This window comes from Clarias gariepinus, chromosome 5 (genome assembly GCF_024256425.1).
Source record: "Clarias gariepinus isolate MV-2021 ecotype Netherlands chromosome 5, CGAR_prim_01v2, whole genome shotgun sequence".
Taxonomy (NCBI): Eukaryota; Metazoa; Chordata; class Actinopteri; order Siluriformes; family Clariidae; genus Clarias; species Clarias gariepinus.
Window position 1 is genome coordinate 9,546,724 of NC_071104.1, and position 15,702 is coordinate 9,562,425.

Genomic DNA, 15,702 nt, shown 5'->3' on the forward strand with positions numbered 1-15,702 from the left:
TCGATTGGCTTCATACTGTACATACTACTGTACTTGCATGGACTCCCACTCATTTAGTAGATTGTTCATGCTCACTGGCTTTTAAGTGAGAGCAGCACCTTTCATAATGAGAAGCAGATGGTAGCAAATCAAGTCTTGTTAGCTCCATCTGTCAAAAGCAGCTTCCTGCCAATCGTCTTGGAGAAAGATCCACGAGTCAGAACTACCTGACCCGAAACAAATAGCTTTATTTAAATATCTCCATCCTGCTCTGATATTCCTTTATTATATTACAAATAAATCATTTTTAATGAATACCTCTAACATATATGCTGAACTTGATAACAAACAAGGTCCAGCTAACAGCTTTTTTTCCCCCCTTTTTTTTTTCTAGCCATGTTATTATTTTTGTTTGACATCTCTGCAATTATTTTTTAAGATATTTTTTTATTTTAGTATTAACCAGATGTTAAAACGTATTAAAACGTAAAATAATTAAAGAGTTTCGTAAAGGTTCATTGAGTGCTAGAAAATTATGCACAAATTGACGCAAACCCCTTGTGTTATGAACTTGACTTACTTACAGTGCTACAAGTGTATGTTCCCACCAGCCCTCATTTTCAGTTTGCTTCATGTTTGTATAGGTAATTTTATTCCTTTGATACATTTTTCTTATTTCTTTTTATTTCTTTTTTTCTTTTTCTCAATTTAGTTTACTCACCACTCATTCCTCGTTCTTGTTATGTCTGTCCAGGAGATGGAAAGCGAGAGGTTTTGCTCCTTTGAAAAAAAGTCCAGCACAAGCAGGGCATTGTGGGCCAGAGGAGAGACAGCCGCTGTCCCCGCATCTCTCTGTCCCTCCCTCCGCTCCCTGCCACAGCTGTGCATGAACAAGACCAGAGCCAGAGGACAACATATATCAGTGTGGGGGACTGTGGAGGGCACATCCATCAGAGGTACCCCTGAATTCTGAAAGAATAACACAGAGACACACATAACACACGGGACGCAGTCATGGATTCATCACTGACCATTTCTAGGAGTCACAAGAGTTATCAGTAAAGGACTTTTTGGACAATTTACCGTTTATGCTTGGAAGCCAACAACAATGATACGTTGCTTTTAGACATCTTGATTAAAATTAATATATATTTAAAATATATTGACTGCTCACTCACTCATCTTCTATACCACTTCATCCTGTATTTAGGGTCACGGGGGGCCTGGAGCCTATCCCAGGAGATCTAGGGCACTAGGTGGGATATACCCTGGACAAGGTGATAATCCATCACAGGGCACACACAAATACACACACTCACTACCAATTAACATAACCTACATGTCTTTGGACTGTGGGAGGAAACTGGAGTACCCAGAGGAAACCCACCAAGCACGGGGAGAACATGCAAACTCCATGCACACAGAGACGGGTATCGAACCCGGACCCTGGAGGTGCAAGGCGACAGGGCTAACCATTAGGGCTAACCGTGCCGCCCAGACATTGGCTAGATTTGTAATAAAAAGATATAAAAATGTCAAAGTGCATAGTGTCATTAAAGCAAAGGGAGGTGCCATAACAAATACACAAAATAATTTCAAATTCTTGTTAATATTTGTAAAAATATGAGTTTTTCTTATCTTCTTGGTAATTATATAATGTGTAATTAAAAGGCTATATTAAATTAGGACACTATGCAAAATTAGCCTTTTAGAATATTACAATCACAGTCTTAGAAATTAAGGATTTGGTGCTGTATTAATTTATCCTTATGAGCGCATTGGGTAGATGCTTGAATGAGATATAAATTTTACTTTTTAATGGATTTAGCATTTAATGAATGTAACTGGCAGTAACTTGCAGGTGCAGATGATGACAGATGATCAGGCCGGTGATTAGTATACTGGTGATGCTGAATTATGAGTGGTTGGAACAGACGAGAGGGGAAATAAGGTCGCTGCTGAGGTCGTTACATAAACAACCAATTTTGAACTTGTTCTTAGGCACTTAAACATTTTTTTCACATTTCCTAAATTTAATCTACTCACTTACTCACTCATCATCTATACCGCTCAATCCTGTATCCAGGGTCGTGGGGGGCCTGAAGCCTATCTCAGGAGACGCACGAGGCGAGGTACACCCTAGACAGGGTCACACACACACATACACACACTCACTTAAACACTATGGACAAATTGTGAACGGCAGTCAGTCTAATCTGCATGTCTTTGAACTGTGGGAGGAAACTGGAGTACCCGGAGGAAACCCACCAAGCACGGGGAGAACACACAAACACTCCATGCACACGAAGACGCTGTGGATGAAGACGAAGATGTGCACGCTGGAGGTGCATCACAACAAATTCGAACCACAGACAATAACTAGAGCTGTGTAACAGGGGTGTGATAAAACCATGCCTACCATAAGGGTCTAAGGATTTTCCTTCATTCATAGTTAGACTCTTAGTGTCCCCGGGCCTTTAAGAGCTCGCACTGCACGAATCACCACAGGAGCCCCCTCATCACTGAGCATCTCTTCAGTACTGTCCATAATACTCATTTCTCTTGACTTCCTCTCCCTCCACTATCCTCTGGCTAGCTAGCGCTAAGGGGATATCACACTCTTGGCAAACGTTTGCTGCCTGATGTGTAAGGAAAATAGGATGATGGTGTTTTGAGGACATGTTGGACTTGTTATACTTAGTAACTGACTTCTTTATAGATGTGTATAAGTGCATGACTAATGCGGGGACATAGAGCCAAGATGAGGGCACAATGGCACAAAACCAAAATGACAAAACTACTGGATAAGAAACAGATAATTCTTAAACAGACAGTATTAGTTATTTAGGACTACTGTTTTATTACATATTTTTTGATGCGTTGAAATGAAATGTTCACAGTGATTGTTTATTGTTGCATGTTAGATGCATCGTATATAACTTGTTTCAGACTTACTTGAATTGTAATACTGTACAGCAACTTTTGCATCAAGGAATTATAATAGTAGAAATCCCATCAACAGGAAACTGGATTGTACTTGAAGCTCGGCTCGAGACACTTAAACAACCTCGCTGTTGTGAGACCTTCTTTAACCGGCATGTGGAGAAAAAACAACTGGACTTGCCCCAGCGTGCATGTGAGTGTGTTTGTGTGTGTGTTTTTTTTCCACACTCTGAATAGCACAGATAATAGTGCGATCCTCTCTTACCCCCTGAGGATGCGATTTTGGCCTTGAGATGGAGGGGGATTAGGGACAGAGGAGAATCAGAGACGCGGTTATGAATGTGCGTTTGATTTCATACGGCAGCGCACAGTGGGTCGCTTGTTGTAGCGGCGTCCAGATGTGCGGTACGCAAAGACGCCCTGTTAGCCCTGCTGGGGAGCAGCCTTGTCTAAGAAGACAGTGAGGGGCCCTATCTTCACCTCGCCCTGGACACACAGACACACACTTCCAAACACATACACACACACATACACCCTTCAGGAGCTGAATCAACTCAGTACCAGGCAGAGCAGGAGAGAGCGTTCGTTCAGTCATCCTATTCAGAGGGGATATGTGGCTTGGTCTGTAACGTATGAGTGTGTGTGTGTGGGTACTAACTATTCATAGCATACTGGTAATAAATTAGGCTTTAAAAACAAACCGGAGGATTTAAGGATTTTTTATGGGGTTACAAGCAGTTGACCTATGCACGAGTTAAATACAATTCTAATAATTTCTTCTGATCTTTGATACTTTGACCTTTCATGTCCCATCATTATACCAGTGGTCATATAGCTTTATTTAGTAACATCAGTGCAATGCATGTTTAACCCAGTCAGGGTCTATCCTTGAAACACTGGGTGCAAAACTCAGAACACACCCTGAACAGTCCATCACATTTAACGTATTCTTATTTACATCTAAGCAACAATCCATCTACTAGAAAGTTTTTGGGAGATACTGTAGGTGGATAACAAAGAATTTGGAGGAAACAGGACTCATGGAACTCATCTCCCTGACTTACAGTACCAGTCAAAAGTTTGGACACACCTTCTAATTCTATGGTCTTTTCTGATTTTTATTTCTTTCTACACTGTAAAGCAATGCTGAGTGGCGAGATCAGCGATGCTCTACGGCTTAGAGACAGCGGCACTGAAGAAAAGACAGGAGGAAGAGTTGAAGGTAGCAGAGCTGAAGATGTTAAGGTCCTCCTTGGGAGTGACAAGGATGGATAGGATCAAGAATGAGTTCATCAAGAGGACAACCCATGTTAGATGTTTTGGAAATAAAGTCAGAGAGGCCAGATTGAGGTGGTTTGGACATGTTCAATGGAGAGATGGTGAATATATCGGTAGAAGGATGCTGAGGTTTGAACTTCCAGGCAGGAGGTCTAGAGGAAGACCAAAGAGGAGATTTATGGATGCAGTGAGAGAGGACATGAAGTTAGCTGGTGTGAGAGAAAAGGATGCAGAAGATAGGGTTATATGGAGGCAGATGATTCGCGAACAACTGACTTGTTGTTGTTGTTGTTACTTAATTACCCAATGCAATGTGTGCTATTTAAATGTTTTAAAACCTGCCGTACTGTTCTAGAATGTAGCAAAAACAAATCTTGATCCCTCTTGATGACTCCTTCATGGAGATGGTGTTTATAAAGAGTAGTGATTATTGCATATCACTATTCCAGTGTTGTATGAGTGTTTTTGCATTCCAGTATTCCATTTACTTTCCAATGCAGGCAGTTATATCTTGGTTTTCCCGACCTGAACTAGACCTGGCCATTAATTGTTTTATCCTAAGTGAAGATGCACCAATCAATCAGCAAGTAACATGAGTCTTGAGTTTTAGGCTTGATCAACCATAATTGGTGATCATGATTAGTAACCTCAGATATAAATGGATTTTTAGAAGCTCCCAAGTGACACAACAGAGAAACATTTCCTGGCTGATGCACACAGCCCAGAGTTTAGAGGGAAGACTGACCCTGTTCTCATGGGGATGTGTAGATTCTCACATTAATCATAGCAGCAATAGCCAATCATGGACACCTGCGCATCATTTCCACCCCTAATGGGTTTTGTGCTAAAAGCTCCTCTGTCAGAGGACGTACATGATAGCGTTCACCCTCCCCAGTTGAAATGTCTATTTTCATTTGAATTTTATTTGTACAAAAAACGCTCTGAGCAGTTATCTGGAGAAAGTCCTGCAACCTTGTTCAATTGTGAAGAAAATCTTAATAGTGCATTTTTTATTATCATTTACAGAATATTTCGTTAAAGTTTTTAAAATGTTTGTGGATGATGTAAACTATTGTTTCTAGATAAAAGGAATTTTGGAATTGGCGTTTCAGAAAAACGCAATTGATGCATCACTACGCTTTGTTACATTTTAAACAGTGAAAATTGTGACATCTTTTTACATACCGTATTGCATTGGTGGCTCAGGCGGTCTATATACTGTAGCATAACACTACTGAGACATTTTACCATACATGTATGTACTGTATCACTCCATGTCACAGGTGTTATACATTCAATAATTACAGTAACTGTCGATCGCAGCATGAGTTAAAGTAGTTTGTTTCGGTCCGCAGTACTGTAAACAGGGAAGCGCATCTTCCTGAAAAATCCACACTCAAATCATGGAAGCACTTCCAGCAAAAAAAAACACCCGATGTGTTATTTTAAACAACACTTGGACTCCTTGGAAATTGTTTCTAAAATGTTCTGAACCATCCCTGTTGTGCTGTTCTAGAATATAGCAAAAAACGTGAGCTACAAAGCTAACTAGCTTCTAACACCAGGCTGAATACTTGTCCCTACCTGCTGTGCTAAACAAGTGATGATTGTGCACACAACATATCGCACTAGCGTTCCATTTAATGTTATTTGTTGTTAAACCACATAACCTGGAAGTTATCTGATATTCTAAAGTAAAAATAAGTGGAAATATAAAATAAATCTTGTAAGTTTCTCAGGACTGTCGAGCACCTGCATGTTTTATTCCCCTCATGTTTTGGCCACATAGAAGTGATGGTTTGTTTACGATTTTTTTCATTTTTTCATTCATTCTTTTGTCACGTGACTCCCATAGACACTATGTAGTGCAGTACACAGGAAACAGAATCGAGTGGTTCTTCTCCTCATGAGTCTTTTAGCCTGAGTCGTTCGTTCTTTTGTCACCTCTCATACAGTAGATGCTAATAGCATAAAAGAACGAACGATTTGGACCAGAAGATATAAGAGGTGAGCTGCTTATTCTGTTTATTATATGTCCTTAGCTGCATTGTAATATTTTCATTACTGAGACTATTGGCAAACTTTTTGTATGTAGACGTGTTAGGGGTCTGTTTATTGAAAACATTTAATTTTATTTCTGATCAAAAGAATGAAATGTATTAAATGACTCGAAATAAAAATTTTGTTTTGATGAACAAGATTCAAAGAACCGAGTCAATAAAATGATCCAAACTTCCCATCACTACTGCGTAGTACCAGTAAGAACATACGGCTACTTTCAACCCTGTTATTTACACTAAATCTCATTAGTGTAATATTTTTACTCGGAGGTTTGCATGCTCATGCCTTTGACTGCATTACAGCTTTGCAGATATTCAGTACAACAGCACAACCTCGAGTGTGATATTGTTTAATTAATACAAGGTTAAAAGAGTCAAAGGATTTATTATGCTCTTGAATTGTAATTTTTAATGACAGTTCTTAACTTGCCTACTTAATTAGTCTAATGAGTTCATTGTGGGTTTTTTATCTTGTTCTATTTAGTATCTGTTATAAAGTATATAACAGATAATTGAATATATATATATATTCCAAATGCATATATCATCAACATCATGTCCAAATGCATACTGTATATCATCAGTTCATTATCTTAGCAATTATTTACTGTATACTGTACATACTGTATATACAGGATATTTATATAATATAAATATTTGTATATTTTTCTGTATCTACTTGTATGTAGAGTATATTGTAATACTTGTATTAGACACAATTACGCATTAATATTTAATACAGTATTGTATAAGTAGTAATTATGCAGCTATAGGGTAGAAAGTTCTTCCGCTTATTTGAGTCAAACTATTGTGACTTTTAGACGCTTTTAAACAGAGGCAGGGACTTTCTTCATCTCTTGTTCGCTTGTCACAGAAAATCACTGCACTACACCTCACAAAGCCTTACAAAACCAATTTAAACAGCACAACGTCAATAGTCGTTTACATCAGTGGGGGAGTTTTCTATTTTCCCGCGGACTCTTATAGTCATTGACCGAGTCCTCGCTATTCGAGAGGTAACGACAGGAGATCTCCAGGTGTTAAAAGACGCTTTTGTGTTGCTGCTGATCTTTTTGTCGTGCACCTTCCCTGAGTTTGTCCTGGACCACAGAGTCAAAGATTCATACGGGGCATCTCCTGCTGCTTCTTATACAAATCCCAATCGATGGGGACAAAAAGAGGCTATTGATGTGGCACGCACTTACCTCGCATATATTATTTCACCTAGTCTGGCATGAATACACGCACACACACACACACACACACACTCACACACTTCTGCGTGTCATGAATTTGTATTCAGATTTTAAAAAATCTATTTGACTTAGTAAGTTATTTTATAGACTGTGCTTGTCTTTATTTGAAGACGGCGTTCTTACACTGGGGAATTCTTATCCATTTCAGTTCATTTCCATCACCAACTGCAAGGCCTACCATTAACCATAGAGCCATAAATGATCATCACCTCACCTCACTGTAATATCAGCATATGACAAACCCTGCATCTGCCTCTACTCCTTTTTTGTCATGACCCAAGGGAAAAAAAAAAAGATTCATCTGATATTGACGGTCAACGAGGGGCCTTTTTGATGGACCGGTCGATTTAGAGCATTCAAAGTGATTGGTTTGACACAGCGCCAGAGGACACCTGCCGTAACTTTAATGTTTGTCTAGTCGATAAATGTAGTCTTTCTCACAGCGGAGAGAACAGCAATCCCACTGCTCCATTCCGCCATGTGGTGATGTCAGAGAGAAGTAACAGAGTTCATGCATTATGAATCTCCTCCATATGCATTATGAATACCTTCTACATGGCTTGGATCAGATGCTGTATGATGAGAATAGATGTAGCGAACCCCTTTTTAATCCATTTAATAACTTTTAAACTTGAAATATCCTAGCTCTCATCAAGCACCATAAAAGGATGTAATGAAGTTGTCACCTTCACCTTGTAGCAACAATAATGATGAAGGTAAATAAAAAATACTGCATAGTTACATTAAGTGTAGCTTTGTTTGCAAGATCACTGATACTCCAATCGTGGAGTATTTAGGCTGAGACATCCTCTGACAAAAACTGTACACATGCTGAGATAAAACCAATTATATAAAAAAAAGAAGAAACCAGTTCCTTAATTATGGAAGCCAGTCTCCACCAAATGAAATATTTTACTTAATTGCAACTTTCTTTCTTAGAATTTTCACTTATTTCCTCATAATCCTCACCTTATTACGAGCCTTTTTAGTTTCATCAACTGGGCTTTCATACTTTGATAAAAGATTAACCATGGGGCAACAGCAGGGGTTCGTTGCGTTAAAAATAGTTGTGCTAGACTGGTTTGGACCGTGGTTTGCCTTCAGAACTTCCTTAATTCTTCATGGCATAATTTCAACAGGGTACTAGAAACATTTCTGAATGATTTTGGTCTGTATTGATGTCATAGCATCACACAGTTGCCTTAGATTCGCTTGTTGAAAATCCATAAAGGGAACCTCTCGTTCCACCACATCCCAATGGTGCACTATTAGATTGAGATCTGGTGATCATGTTCAAGAACCCCATATGTGATGATTTTAGCTTTGTGACCTGGCGTGTTATTCTCTGGGCATAAAGTCAAGGGATGGACTTAGGTAGTCTGTGGCATTTAAGCAATGCATAATTGGTACTAAAGGGCTCAAAGTGTGCCAAGAAAATCTCCCCCACACCATTACACCACTGGCCTGAAACACTGATACAAGGCAGGATTGTGATCTCATGCAAATTGTAGCCTTAGTTTCCTTACCTGAAAGGAGTGTGTGCTGCTGTAGCCTATTTGCTTCGAGGTTCGACATGTGCGTTTAGAGATGGTCTTCAGCATATCTTGGTTGTAACAATGTTATTTGAGTTACTTTTGCCTTTCTACCAGCTCAAACCAGTCTAAGCATTCTTCTCTGCCCTCTGGCATCAACAAGACATTTTCACCCAGAACTGCCACTCGGTGGATGTTTTCTCCTTTTCAGACCATTTTCTGTAAACCCTAGAGATGGTTGTGTGTGAAAATCCCAGAAGATCAGCAGTTTTGGAAATACTCAGCCTGCCTGGCACCAACAACCATGCCACGTTCACAGTCACTTAAATCACCTTCTTTTCTAGTCTGATTCTCAGTTTGAACTCCGGCAGATCGTCTTAATAATGTCTACATGACTAAATGCATTGAGTTGCTGCCTGTAATAATTGCGGTAACAAGCAGTTGAACAAAGGTACCAACCGAAGTGGATGGTGAGTGTATATTCACGTCTTTATATACTGTATGTACAGTAGCCATTGGTTTTAAATGTAACTATAAGTGGATAAATGGTGGCTGGTGGCTTAGTGGTTAGCACGGTTGCCTTGCACCTTCAGGGTCCGGGTTTGATTTCCAGCATGGGTCTGTGTGCATGGAGTTTGCATGTTCTCCCAGTGCTTTGGGGGTTTCCTCCAGGTACTCTGGTTTCCTCCCATAGTCCAAAAACATGCAGATTGGGATTATTGTTGTTCTCAAGTGTGTAAATGAGCGTGTGAATGTTGACTGTAGGTTCTACCATGGTGGTAAAAATGAAAATAGTTCCTAGATGGATGACTGGACGGATGGATGAAATGGATAAATGATAAAACACATCATTATGTTATGAGAGAAACAATTTTCCCTAGGACATGCTTTAATTGAAAAATAATCAATTTCTTAGTGGTAAATGTAACTCTACACTGTCGCTGATTGTTTTTCCTATAACTCATTGTTTCATTCATTGGGTACATAGCCTCTAGGGATACTATTTAAAATGGCAATAAAGGTTTTATTAATAATTACATAAACTAACACTACAAAAACATTAGTACTAATGCTGTTTGTTTAAAAGGGTTGGTTTATAGTGTACATTACTAGCACTTAAAAGGTTATAAGTATACGTATATGATCAGTACTTGATCTTATAATGGTTTTTGAATAGGGTAAAGCTCTGCACTCATCTTTAGAGATTAGGTTGTAACCGTGATGTTTGATTATTAAATGTTAATGAATGCCTTCAAATGTTAATTAATGCCTTATGAACATCTACTAAGGTAACCATAAGTATAGACTTTTGTTATACAGCCATGCCAAATGACCTCCTGTAATAGATTCCGTATTCGTAATGTAACACTGTAAACCACGTAAAGTGTTTTAATAGCAACAATCCACTCTAAATTGCGCTCAAACTTGATTAAGATGGATGAGGCCCTCATAGAACCTCTGACACAGCTACAATATCCAATCATGGTGTAAACCTTCTTGTGGTATGTTATATCTAAACAACCCAGTCATATACTTAAAAAAGGCAAGAGCAGTCTAGCAGAAATGATTTGCTATCAGCTTTCATGATGGAGACAAAAATTCCCCAACGCTCTAAGTTCTTCTGAAATGTAGTCCTTTGGGATGACTTAAAGTGTAACTGCAAACTAGACAAACACAGCGGTGGAAGCCGACACATTCCCATGTCCCAGGCTGCTGATAGGCTGTGGCGTGGGCTTTCTATGGTCAGATCACTTAAATCTTCTCAACGGGCCGGTCTGATTTCGGAGCTAAAGACGCAGCGTGAGCATGGGCCCTCCTGCACTCTATAGATGGTTAATAATAACATACGTGCTTCCCAAATGGCTGAGCGTGTTGGTTTTCTCGTCCATTAATACCGGTGTTGTTTTCACATCACGTCGTTAGGATGTTATGCGAGGTCTCCGATGTAATCACTCAGTAAATAAAAGACACGATCGGATTCGCCATATGGACTACTGCTCACTATTGAACATTTGTAAACCTGCTGTTAACTTCCTGCATTGAAGAACTCGCTGAAACCTGTCGGGAAACATTACGCATGACACTAAAATGCATTTTAATTAAAGTTTGATACCATCAAGCACAAAACACGCTTTAACTGGATCACTTACAGTACATCCGTTTGAATCAGAAGCGTGTAACCTCTGCATGCCCCTTGTTAATTACCTACACCGAGGCATTTAAGGCAGATTATCATGACAGTAATCATCTATGAGTCCTGCTAGTCATTAAACAATGGTATTCGTCCCAGAGGCATGAGACCAGGCTAGGAGTGAGTAATGACAGTTCAGGGAAGGCCTTTGGGGCAAAGTGGCAAAATGGAGACTGGACTGAGGAGGGGGCGGGGGTATTTTACCCGTCTGTATAATGTTAGAGCGACACTAAGGACCATGGTCTGTGTGCAAGCAAACACAGGGAGCCATTCATTGGGCTTTTCCAAGGAAGTATTCTGCATCTGACAAAAGTGGAATGGCATTTTGCGATAACAACCTGAGCGCTGTGACAAACGATCGTTGTTGAGAATTTTAGGGAAAAAATGAGCGCATCGGTCATATGAGCGCACTGTTCATGTTGTGAAATAAAAAGAGGAAGTAAGAAGAAGAAACACAGTAGTTTAGTTTTTGTTAGTGTTATCTCATAAAGGTCTGGCTCATACAGTAAACCTGACAGAATTACATAAAGAGCTACAAATTATTGCTGTTTAACGCTGTTACTGTTATTAGTGATTATTTTATGGATATAAAGCAGACATACAGTACTCAGATCAGCCATAACATTAGTATGCAAAACATTATTGTGTAGGGTCCCCTTGAGCTACTAGGGCGTGGCTCTGCAGGGCCTCCGGGGGTGTCATGTGTTGTCTGGCACCAAGAGATTGGCAGCGGATCCTTTTGCGTAGTGTGGGTTGTAAGGTGGTGCCTCTGTAAATTGAGCTTGTCTGTCTCATGGGTGCTAAATCAGATTGGGATGTTGGGAGTTCGGAAGTCCGATCCGTGGCCTTGAGCTCTTTTCCTGTTGGGCCACATGTGTGGCAGAGTGTGATGCATAGAGTGTTCGGGTGCCTTTCCATGTTGGCTAGCATTTATCAGCAATTTGTGCTGCATTGACTTTTCTGTAGGATCAAACCCGATGGGCTGGGCGTTGCTACTTACGGGCATGGGGGAGCCTTGGGCACCCGTGATCTTGTCACCAGGATTCATTCACTCACTCTTACTCATTGTCTATACCGCTTTATCCTGTGTACAGCTTCTATAGCACGAGAAAAGGGTATACCCTGGACCTGGTGCAGGGCACACACATACATACAATTACTCACACACATGCAAATTCACGGACTACAGCTAATTTGGGAACTCCACTTAGCCTAAGCTGCATGTCTTTGGACTGTGGGAGGAAACCCACGTATCCGGAGGAAACCCACCAAGCATGGGGAAAACATGCAAACACAATGCACACAGATGGGAATCGAGCCCAAACCCTGGAGGGTTTGAAGCACTAAGCCATGTGCCAACTGACACCACTGACCACTGTCTATCAATATTAATGTGTTGATGTTACAGTATGTAGTTATAATGTAATTGCTGATATGTAACATTGTGGTGCTATAGTTTTTCCTAGCACCATAACCACGGAGACACATTTTCATAAAGAAGATTAACACAAGCTTCATATTTTGACTATTGAGTAATTCAAAGAAATCTTTTACTTGGGCCATATTTAAGCAGGTGATTATCACTAATCTATATGATTAAAACCTTGGCATGGCTGACTACCATGCTGTCAAGTATTTTGCTTTTAAATTGTGTTTACTTGTATCATCGTCTTGTTTTGATAGAATTGCATTTGCATTTCTGTAAGATTACACTGAGAAGAAGTTAGTAATCTGAATCGAGTGAGCTGACGTTTAGGGATGAGGACTGAATCCTTTCAAAACCTCCAGTGCAACAATGTGAAAAGCTTTCGTGAAGTACAAAACAGTGCCGTTTACTGAGCATACATCCTCGCTCTCTTGCATTTTTCCTTCCACCCTCTTCCGAGGAATTGAGCTTGCAGCCTCTGGCGACATTCGCTTTTCAAACCCTGTGCGAAAGCGTGTTTGTCACTGAGTGGGCTGCACAGGCTTTGATGTCTACCTAGCTGATACCTTGTGGGTACTCTAGCTTCCTGGATTAAGTCTTTTCAAAAAAAAAAAAAAAAGAGGCTTTTCATTTCTCCTCCCCTCATCTTTTCCGAAGCCAAGATCACTATCTCAGCCTCCGTAATCTCTCCGTAATAGACATTAATGCAGGAGCACCTGCCACGCAAGCTGGGCACGTCGCGCTATGTCGCCGCAAGCAGCGTACATCCCATAATGCCAGGTATTTGAGGAATATCCGATGCCACCAAGTGACTCATAAAGCACTACTGGCTCCTAGCTCTGTTCTTGAGTTAAGCCCTCCTATACAAACAAGCAAAGCTTCAGGGCAGTGTTTAGGATGAAATCTCCGACCCGTGCCAAGTAATGAACTCGTGCGCCTTGGGGTTGTGAGATGCTAACTCCGCGACACACTTTTGTACCGCTTGACTGTCTTGTGATGTAAGTGGAACAGGCGACGAAGTGAGCTGTGGTGTGTGGAGCGTCCTACACGTACGCTGTTAGGATTAGGACACGTGTAGGAGGTAAAACAACAACAAAACAAAAAGTTGGTCCAGCATAAATACAAGTTAAAATAGATTACGGTTCTTTTGGCAGAGAGGACGTTTAAGGTAAAAACGTAGCGTAGGAGTCTCCACCAAAAACAAACAAAAAAACTAAATGCTGTCCAAAAAAGAGATTATTTAATATGAGGCATTTAATATTTAATATGAGGCGGTATAGAGTTATGGTCACAATATTGCGTAATCATATTAATGGATATTTAATAATTGCTATGTGTAACTTAATTCATTCAGCACATCCAGTGAAACTGAGGAGGAGGAGGAGGAGGACAAGATCTGGAACATAAGTGGTGCCATCTTTTCAAACAACAGCTTGCAGCTCCTACCACGGGAGGCATTTTATCCCTTGCTTTGTTTAATGCATGCTGCAGCTTCCTTAAAATGGATTTATTTTTTTTTTGTTGTTGTTCCTCTGCATTTTTTTTTTTTTTTTCAATTCTGAATTTACAGAGAGACAGAGCTTATTCATTTCTGTAGGAGAAAGCAAAGAATGGGCTCTGTCAATGACTGGAAGGTTTTCTGGCTTGTGCACAAACGTGCCTTGATGACTTACAGAGATGGGGAAATGAACTATCATGGGCTTACAAAAAAAGGGGGCTACTGCAAAAGGAAGCAGATTCCATGATCAAGGGCAGTAGGGGAAAGTGGATTTAGAGATTTACTCCCAGGAAGTGCTGGAAGGGTGTGTGGGAGTCCGACATTGCAGCTAGAATACACAGGAACAGCACCTATTTTATCTGATGCCACTGATGCATGACCCGTGTTGAGACGTCATGAATTTTCACGGACGATTTTTGATTACTCTTTTGTATATACCGATTTTAAATGGAGTGCGGACATCACAGTCCAGAAATCAAACCTAGTACAAGGTACTGGCGTCAGTATCCGTCGTTGATGGGAAACGAGTTTATAGCAACAGTTAAAAGGTTGAAACTAAAAATAATCTGATCAGTTTTAATGTAATCAGTGATATTACTATTTCAGGTCCATGTTCATGTGTGTTTGTCTTTCTGTATGGTAGAACTCTTTGTCTAACTTATTAATACAAAGAAAAAAAAATGTGTAAGGTTGAGTATCTTACGCCGTACTGTATGCTAAGTTGTACTTCTTTTATCATCAGCCAAATACACTCCCTGTTCGGTAATCAGAGAGTGAATCGCAGATGAGAGTAAATCGGACAAAAATTGAGTTTTGTCTTCAAATGACTCCAGCATGTTAAAATTCACAGGATTGTGCCGGTTTCTTGGTGCATTAAGGTCGTTTCTTTGTCTTACTGGGTAAACTATCGTGTTTTTGAGGGTAAAAGCTCAATATTCGATCAAAAACTATGCTAAATGCTCTGATGTAATCTGACACATAACGTTTTGTTTTCATTAAATTCTGTTCATCCAGTTTGGCATGATGCTGTGACCAAATCAGGTTGGACAGACATACAGACAAACAGACAGACAAACAAACATACAGACGGAAAAAATTTTGAGTCGTCCAAAATATGAAATGTTAAGAAAGAGTGAGTTTTTTTTTTTTTTTTTTTTACCATTTGTAGTGTATATTCATAAACTGCATGAAATTGCACTGGGATGTGAAATAAGTGCATGAATGTGTGTATGAATCATCATCCTGTGATTTACTGGCGTGTACTGGATCTCACTCTTAGGATAAGCTCCAGATCCACCGCGACCCTGAACGGGATAGAGCAGGTTAATGAAGATGAGTGAATAAACGAACAATAAAAATAATACTAATGAAAGATCAAGGACGAAGTGGTTTGTGGTGTGGAGCTGAAAACAATTACATTAAATAGCCCTAATTACCTGATTACAGTGAGTTAGCTTTGATTCTCTCCTGGCAAGGAGTCTCTCATGCTGGCTGCATGACTTAATAAGCGGAAAACACGATAACGAATCGGCGGACGAT